Genomic DNA, 9,511 nt, shown 5'->3' with positions numbered 1-9,511 from the left:
CTTAGTTTCCTATAGGTTAGCTCCAAAATAACTTATGTTAGCACAAAATGATCAAGTTTACATAATAAGCTTATAGTCTTTTTCTTATTCTTCTTCTTTTCCAAAATGACATAGGTTAGCTTCATTTTACCTAAATTGGCTCTAATATACTAACTTAGAGCTTATATGCTTAGTTTCCTACAGGTTAGCTCCAAAATAACTTATGTTAGCACAAAATGATCAAGTTTACATAATAAGCTTATAGTCTTTTTCTTATTCTTCTTTTTTTCCAAAATGACATAGGTTAGCTTCATTTTACCTAAGTTGGCTCTAATATACTAACTTAGAGCTTATATGCTTAGTTTCCTATAGGTTAGCTCCAAAATAACTTATGTTAGCACAAAATGATCAAGTTTACATAATAAGCTTATAGTCTTCTTCTTATTATTCTTCTTTTCCAAAACTCTTCTTATTCTTCTTCTAGTGTTCTTCTTCTTCTAGTATTTTTCTAGTCTTCTTCCTTTTCTTCTTCTAACTTCTTGTTTATCATTTTGCAGATTTGATTTAATTGACGGAAGCTTGCGTGGATGGAGTGCTTCTTTTCCATTTGTGTTTTTTATTTTGTATCAATGTGAAACTTTTGTGAATTAATGGATAACAGTGTTGGATGAACAATGCGAAACTTTTGTAATATGTAACGATGGAACTATGTGTTGGCTATGTATGTATATATGATGGAACTTGTGTGTTGGCTATGTATGTATATATGATGGAAATTGTGTGTTGGCTATGTATGTATATGATGGAACTTGTGTGTTGGCTATGATTGTTATATGGATGCTTGTTGTATATATATGTGTTGGATATCTCATAGGTGAAATAGTGACCTGAGATTAAGGAAAAAAACTAAAAAAATTGTTACTAATGGCGCACTACCATGTGATGCGCCATTAGTATAGAAGACACTACTGGCGCACTGTGGGCAAAACTAATGGCGCACTATACGCCATTAGTAAAAAATTCTAGTGGCGTGATACTAATGGCGCACTGGTAATGCGCCATTAGTAGGCAAAACCAGTGCGCCATTAGTAGGCCCTTTCCTAGTAGTGTGATTGATGATGGGTGTCCTAATCTTTGATGCCACCGTACCAAAGAGAGCTTGATGACAGAATAAACATGGCGACGCTTGCGGTTGAATGCTCCGTATGATATGGGATAGAGCCCTCCAATGCATCTACCGTGATGAAGGAGTTCCCTCGTTGCCTGATCCTTTATAAAAAAGTAATGAGGGTGAGTTTCAAAGAAGACATTATTATCGGTGGCTAAACGAGACATGGATGAAACATGAAGAACATCGTTTAGAACAAGATCATGTTTAAGAGTAGGGGAATTAATAACAGCTTGACTGATGTGTCGAATATACATACGTCCACCGCTTGCAGTATGAATTTGGTCATTGCCAAGGTATTTCTCCCGGAGAGCAAGTTGCTCTAGTTCGCCAGTAACATGGTCCGTTGCACCAGAGTCGACGTACCACACGCCATCGCCCCCTTGCTCGCGCATAGCTGCCGCAACAAGGCGTGTATCGGAGACAAAGTCTTCATCGTACCGGTGCCAGCAATCCATGACTTCATGGCCTGCCTTTTTGCAGAGTTGGCACCGAGGACGCCCCCGGGAGGAAGAAGGGCAACGGCTGGAGTTGTTGTTGAAGCCGCCGCCCGCTGGTTTGTTGGTGTAGTTGCTGCAGTTGTTGTAGCCGCCGCCAAAGCTGCTGTAGCCGCCATCACCCGGAGAGTTGCCACACCCGCGCCCACCGGTTTGGGACTGGCCCTGGTGACCGCGACCACGGGAGACAGCGTTGGCAGAAGACTGGCGGAGATTGGTGCCATGGAGGAAGCTGAGGCGGGCGTCAAAGCTCACGAGCTGGCTGTAAAGCTCCTGAAGCGTGATCGGTTCCACCCGAGCAGCGAGTGCCGAGACGACAGGGTTATATTCCATGTCCAATATGACGAGGATTTTGGAGATGGAGACGATCTCCGAATCAGAGAGCGCAGCGGTAGTGGAGGCAACTTCATCTGTGAGACTTTTGATTTTGCCAAGATACTCGGCCATCGTCATGTTATCTTCTGAAGATTGGTCAGCTCGATGCGGGTGTTGATGGCTGAAGCTTGACTCTGAGCAGCAAACATGGCGTGGATTGCACGCCAAACTTCGTCATGCGTCCGTAACGTGTCGACCTGTGCAAGTATATCACGGGAAAGAGAGCCCATCAAATATCCTTGAAGTTGTTGATGTTGTGCATACTAGAGGGATCTTGTAAAGTTGGCCACTTGCTCTTCTTTGCCGTCCTTGGTGATGGTGAGGGTGGGCGGCGGCGCCGGACTCTTCTCGTCGAGGTGATGTTCCATCTGTGCACCTCTGATTTGCGGTAGCACGACGGCCTTCCAGAGAAGAAAGTTCCCCCTCATCAGCTTCTCCTGTGGTGGTGGTCCGAGGGACGCAGTGGTGGTGGTGGATGATGAGGAAAAGGTGGAGGAGGAGGTGGTGGAAAGTGCACCCATGGTGCTGGGCGACATGGCGGCTGAGGTGGTAGACATGCTCTCGATGGAGGAAGGTAGCTAGATGTGCTCTTGTTGAGGAAGAGGCTCTGTTACCATGTAAGATATTATGGGAAGCGTAGAACCCTTTGCTCGGGTCGCATTGCATTATATTGGAGACATGCCATGGCTTACAAGAATAGATCGATCGTAGATCGATTGGGTACAGAGAGGAAATCGGGAGAAGTTGGCAACAGAAGAAGAGATAGAATAGATTACAACTTAAAGAGAATTCTATCCCTATACAACTTATTCTAACACAAGGATCTATCTGCTTTATGCATTGTTGTTGCATTTCACAGTCCAACATGTGAAACCAAATTGCAACCTCGTAGTCGTAGGTCACGAACTGACACCGGAAGTATAGTTGCATGAAATCAGGCTGAAGTGACTACTGCCTGTGTTGATGCTAAAATCAACAAGTCATTTTGCTTTGCTTTTGAAATATTGCCAAGTAATTGTCCTCGTCTCTCTATTCAATTGAGCCGAGGAATTGACTTTGCTTCATTTTATTTATCTATCTAGTGGTCTTCTTAGTAGTCAGTTGTTAGCAATTTATATGCCTCATAACCCTCTTCCTTGAACTGAAGAATTGACTTTACCTTACTATGTAGTGGTCTTTTTAATAGTCAATATTTAGGCAGCTCTCTGTTTCTACCCCACCCCCGTTATAGCTGACAATGACAACATGCAGATTTTCATCTTTGTTAACTTGCAAGCTGCATTTGATTCTTACAGCGCCTTGGAGCAGTACTCAATGAAACATTCTGTTATAATTCATTTTTCATCATGAATCAACTGCACCTGTTAAGTTCGTCCTTATGGAAACTAAGATGCTTGCCATTATAGCGAGAATCCAACATGGTTACATGATTTTCGTCCAACCGTCGCGCATCTTCCATAATTTGGTTTACTACTATTTATGGTGAATTTAATATGGTGGAGGATTTTGCAAAATGAGGTAGCTTTGTCTGTCAAACTATGGCATACTGTTCTAGTTTTTTCTGTTCAAAATAGACAGTTTGCACCATCTCTTCACGGCTTAGCATTGCCAATTAGGTTATATTGAGACTTTCAAATGTTAGTTGGATCAGATCAGCATCTTCTAGACCTGAAACAACAGACTGCCAGTTGTAAATTCTTCTGTTGGGTATACCAGCAGCTGGAGCTTTTATATCAAAAAAAGAAACTGAGTTTATAGGGCGTGAACATTTGGATTTTGTCCGACCGCCGTGTGGCTCTTCTCCACGCCGTGGGATCTGATGTTGCCATGCGCGCATCAGATGACATCGTGGATGCCGGGTCAAGTGCTATTCTAGCTATAAAAGAAAAGCAATTGATGCTTTTGTTGAGACATAGTCGCGACAGGGCTGTTGATATGTCCCTGTGAGGTGTATATACTCACATTCTCTGTTTTACCACTCTGTTTCTTAAGATGGGACAGATGTGTTGATTGGATGAATGTTCAGACTGAACTTGGCCATGCAGATATAATCAATCACCTTGAACTTGAACGTGTCCTTGTAAAGTCAAGAGTAACCTCAGAATTCAGAGTAGTAGTTGGAACATTGATCAGTGGGTGGGAGTCATAGGTGATTCATGGAATGGCAGGTACTAGTTCTCAACCTTCTCAACGGCAGGTACTAGTCCTTGTAAAGTCAAGAGTAAGCTTAGAATTTAGAGTAGTAGTTGAAAGATGGAACATTGACCAGTGGGTGGGAGTCACAGCCTCATAGCTGATTCATGGAATGGTAGGTACTAGTTCTCAATGTGCATCTATAAATTCTTGAGCTTGAATTGCTGCATCAAGTCTAAGAAAGATTGTACCCGCATGATTTTGTTCTTGTGAAGCTTAGTTAGCATTCAGCAGCAGTACCTATCGGCGCTATGGACCCGCATGGGCATGGAGGACCAGGTGGAGGAGGCCCTGTAGGGTGGGGTCCGGTACCACCTGGAGGGCCTGGATTTCTCGGTGGCCCTGGCCCTGGTTCTTGGGGGCCTGGATTTCCGGGTGGCTTTGGCCCTGGTTCTTGGGGCCCTGGATTTCTCGGTGACCCTGGCCCTGGTTGGGGATCTGGATTTGGTCGCTTTTTCGGATCCTGGTAAGTTGAATCATTATCTAATTGATGGAAGTTTAAAGTTTGCATTGTGCTATCGATATCATGAATGCATTCAGTTAGCATATCAATTGCTATTCTTTCCATGGTTTTCACTTTCAGTGAGATTTCACTGTAATTCACTGAATTTCATTAATTTCAGTAGACACTGAAATATTACATTTCGGTCAAAATATTTCAGCAAATTCAGTAGTACACAGGAAATCAAATATTTTTCAAAATACTTTTTAAAAATTTCAAATATCTAATTAAATTCAAATGAATATTTCGGCTTTTTGGCTGAAATGCGAACTGAAATAACTGAATTTCACTGAATTTCAGTGATTTCAGTTGGTGCTGAAATTTTGTTGAAACTGAAATTGAAAACCATGATTCTTTCTAAAAAAAGTCTATCCTTCACTTGGAGACCGTTAGTGGTTAAGGTGTCAAGTGTAAAATATTCAGCATAAACTCAAAGTTCAATTCCAAGCTATGAAGCATATACTAGTCGTTTAGTTTTGTACCTCTGAAAACCCTCATGGTTTAGATGAATATATACATGTGCAACTCTGAACAAGTATTTCTTCTACAGCTTCTATCATCTCTGCTGCTGCTGCCTGCTCCAGGACTGCTGTGGCCCTCTATTCGGACACCCAGGCCCAGGCGGTCCACCACCCCCTTTCTGATAGCCTACCGAGCTGGGGACCTTATCTATGGCGAGAAACTATTCCTGGGCTAAATATATTCACTGAAGAACCCACATGGGTGAAGATATTACATCTTGGATATTTCCCTTACTACTATGTAAATACTAGTGAAAATAAATAATGGTCTTTGTATGTCTCTGATGGAGATCGTTGCTTCAGTCTTAGCCTCTTAGGTAGTACCGGGTACTAGTGTTATTTCGGATACTGAATGCAATTATCAGGGTTCTCTAAACTTTGTAGTACCTTGCTGATGCATTTCACCGCCTAGCATGTGAGATAAGCTACAATCTCATGGTAGTTCACAAACTCACACCAACCGGGGTAAATAAGGCAGAAACTGCACCGGATGATCTCTCTAGCCAGCATCAATCCATCCTGGAGCTAGTAATCCATTCCAGAGGGTTCTGTTTGATTGTATTAATTAGACTTCTGCAATGAAAATGTATTTAACCCTTGAAGCATTGTTGAAGAGAGATTTTCCTCTATTTCTTGAACTGAAGGATTAACAGTACCTCTTTTTATCTAGTGGTCTTCTTAATAGTCAATTTTTGATGTGTTTCCTACCGTCTATTGTAGTTGTAGCTGACAGTGAAAAGAGGCAGATTTCCCTGGCAATTGGTGACCATATCTAAACAAACAGATTCGCCCCCGCCCCCGCGTCGTCCTCCCCCTAGGGCAACTCGGGCGGCCAGAAACCTAGCCGCCGCCGTCGCAAACTCCATCCTCCTCTCCCTCTGCCGCCGCCGGAAGACGCCGCCGGGCTAAGCCCGGTGGCCGACGGCGGTGGCGGGGGATCTCCTCTCTCGCGCGTCTCCGGGGTGGGGCGGACCCCAAGGTGTGTGGTGGCGCGACCGATCTGGGATCTGCGGCGCGACGGATGGCTGCAGGCGGCGGGAGGCCAGCCCGTCCTCGGACGGCGACGGCTTGGCGCGGGAGGCCAGGGCTGCGGGCGCGGCGGATGGCCCTTCGGGCGGCGGTGGCGGCTGCGGCCGGCTTGGCTGCGGTGGCGTGCATGCTGCCTTCAGATCGGCGACGGCGGCGTGAAGGTCCTGGTAGTTTCGTCGACGGCACCTCCGATCGGATCTGTTCTGACCGGTGTAGCCGGCGGTGGTGGTCATCTCTTCCGTCAGAGGTGGTCGGCCTAAGGCTGGGTGTTCGGATCTCGGGATCCGTCATCTGGCACCAGCTGCGAGTCGGGAAGACGTAGTTGCCAGTGAAAACCGAGCCGACGGCGGGCGATGGCGGCGTTCCACGTCGTTACCTTGATGAAGGCATCGTCATGTGACTACCGTCGACCCACTCGTATTGCTCCGGGGGAAACCCTAGGATCTGGTGTTCCAGACCAGACGATGGCGGCATTGCAATGTCGTTTCTCTCTTGGGAGCATCGTTTTGTGGAGCAGCGCTGGAAGTCAGAGGCAGGAGGTGGAGCGGCTTCGTCTTGCACGGAGCTTTGATGGAGATGTCAAGTCATGCCTGACCGACAGGTGCTACGCTTGGTCATGCCTGGTCGGCAGGTGTTACGCACGACAGATCCTCCAAGGGCTTCAAGCTGTGTCGGCTGGTGGTACTTGGCAGCATGGCGCTGAGGTGTATCAGTGACGACCGTGACGTGTTCAGCTGTTTGCGCATAGGGAGGAGGTGTCGTTGGGCGCCATGGTGGCGTCGACGATAGCTGGATCGAGCAAGGTTGATGCATCAATACAGTTCTAAAGATGGAGCGGTGGCAGTTGGTGGTGGCGGCCTCTGAGAGCACGCCGGACCAGAGTGTGCCCCAGACCCGGCAAGTGGCTAGGTTGGGGTCTCAGGTCTTAGATGTTAGGCTTGGCTGTGATGTCTGTTTGGTATTAGGCCCAGGCTATCTACGCCCCTTCATCAACTGGATAGGTGTAGCGACAGTTTGTTGCTTAGACGGCGGCTTTAGTCTTACTGTTGTATGACTTTGTAAGGTCTTGTGAGAATAATTAATAAAGTGGCCGTATGCATCGCCCAGATGCAGAGGCCGGGGGTCATCCTCCTTTTTTTTTTAAAAAAAGTAGTATTCTTGTAGATGGTATAGCACTTGTAACTTATGTGGTGTACTTTCATTTGGCAATTAATGGGTGATCTTGGTACTCCACTATTGTACTTGGCTTGTACGTAAAGCCGCTCCTGGATACTGTCGTAGCATCTGCTGAGCTCATCTGTTCGTTGCACGGTCAGATGTGCACCATTTTAAGATTATTGCTACAACTGATGTTTGATCTTAACATAAGCTGAAGAAACAAATCATGTACTAATAAGCACAAGAAAGTTTCTCCATGGTCTGGCCCAGGTTCCACATCGTGCTCTTCTCTCGAGCAGGAAGACACTAGGCCAGTTGTGTGATGGTACAACTGTAGAACTAATCTGAACTTCACTGTCATAATATTCTTCAGAATGTAGAAGTAATTTCATCATCGAGATTAATTGATACAGTATGTGCTGTATGCATGCGTGTCGGTCAGAAATGAAAATCAACACATATTTAATATTGAATAATGCACATATTAAGGTTGCAGAAATTTCTCTTCTTTGTTCTACTATAGAAAAAATATATGTTCACTTTGTAGATAATTATTGATTCTGGCGTGAAGTGCCAGCTTTTACAGCACAGTCACCTGCCTAAAGATAAAATTGGCTGTTATGTCTCCGTGTTAGGCAGGCTCCAACCAGCCACCGAGGTACATTAGGGGGCAGGAGAACACGTCAGTGTTGCGCTCCGAGCCAGCTGTCCTATTCCGCCATAACATTCATTTGTATCCCGTGCAGCATAACAGCGAAGGCAAACTGTTATCGGTATTCGACACAACAACTGAGTCATTCTGGCAGATGCATGCTCCAGTTGTTCCCACTATGTCATCTATCCTTCAGATGGATGATACCATTAGCATCTATAGCTACAGTGATGCCAGAAAAATTGTTGACATATGGGTGTTGCAGAACTATGAAAAGGAGGTGTGGGAGTGAGTGGGACTACAAGTACAAAGTTGAATTGCCTGCCGCAGAAATCATGGAGTGGTTGGGAAGGCCAAAGGATTATTGGCATGCATGTCAATGTTGTGTCCGTGGATGGTCACGTCTTCTTGCTCCTCGGTCTTGGCGGACGTCTCATGTACATTGACACTAACGGCAAATTTGATGACAGCCTCCATCGTGATGGCCAATACTTATACGCCTGGAAAGGTCGGCTCAAACAAACTCTTGTTCCGCATACCTTCTTTGCGGCATTAGAAGGTTATGCTGTGAATGATTTTCCTTTCACCTGATGGCTGCTGACTGAGGTGTTGCTTCTTGAAGGCGTAGCCCTCATACCCATGTGAGCCTGCAATATCTACGAATTTGATCAACCATGAGTCTTATGGACTTTGCTTCTTCTTTTTGCATTGATGTATACCATTTGTGATCAGAAGTTTAATTTGACTATTATGTCGTTGCTTGTCTCGGTACCCTTTCAGGTTGAAGTGACTATTGCTGTGTTGATGCTAAAGTTGTAAATTGTTGCATCGTTGTGAATAGCCCAATGAAATGTTCTATTTTAATTCCCTTTTTCTTCATGAATCTGTTGCACGTGGTTATGTAGTTTTTCATGAAACGGCACCCCATTATACCAATAATTGGACATGGTTATATTTATCTCATTCCGAGGAGTTGTATTGTTCTTGTTGAAAAGATTGTTACCAGTACCCTTTTTATGTTGCATTATTTGGAGTTATATCTTATTGTTTCACTTTTCCTGCTAAACATTGTATGATTAGTGCTTCATCTGATGTTTGATCTTAACATAAGCTGAAGAAACAAAACAGTATACTAACAACCACAAGACAGTTTCTCCATGGTCTAGCCCAGGTGGCACATTGTTTTCATGTCTCAAGCAGGACGTCAATGGCTTGCTGTGTGATGGACTGATGGTACAACTGTAGAAATAAGTTGAAATTCACTCTGATAATTTTCTTTAGAACGTTGAAGAATTTCACCAACTGTCAAGTCGTGTCGCTGTTGCTTCATCTTGCTTGTCAAGGTCCACGAGAACATTGTATTTCGTTTTACTGACAGTTGTAAGTAGCTGGTGATTTTTGTGAATGTGAAGTTATTCAGGTCCCCAGCTGCTTCCC

General features: G+C 44.8%; 1 long non-coding RNA gene across 1 annotated transcript; it reads left to right on the top strand.

Annotated features, from left to right (window-relative positions):
- The first annotated feature begins 4,397 nt into the window (after positions 1-4,397).
- Positions 4,398-5,840, top strand: LOC119282248. Its single transcript, XR_005138664.1, has 2 exons — positions 4,398-4,678; positions 5,265-5,840. It is a non-coding gene; the product is annotated as an uncharacterized LOC119282248 (long non-coding RNA).
- Positions 5,841-9,511: the final 3,671 nt, after the last annotated feature.

This window comes from Triticum dicoccoides, chromosome 3B (genome assembly GCF_002162155.2).
Source record: "Triticum dicoccoides isolate Atlit2015 ecotype Zavitan chromosome 3B, WEW_v2.0, whole genome shotgun sequence".
Taxonomy (NCBI): Eukaryota; Viridiplantae; Streptophyta; class Magnoliopsida; order Poales; family Poaceae; genus Triticum; species Triticum dicoccoides.
Note: the sequence above shows the minus strand (reverse complement) of the source record. Positions and strands in the feature narration are given on the sequence as shown.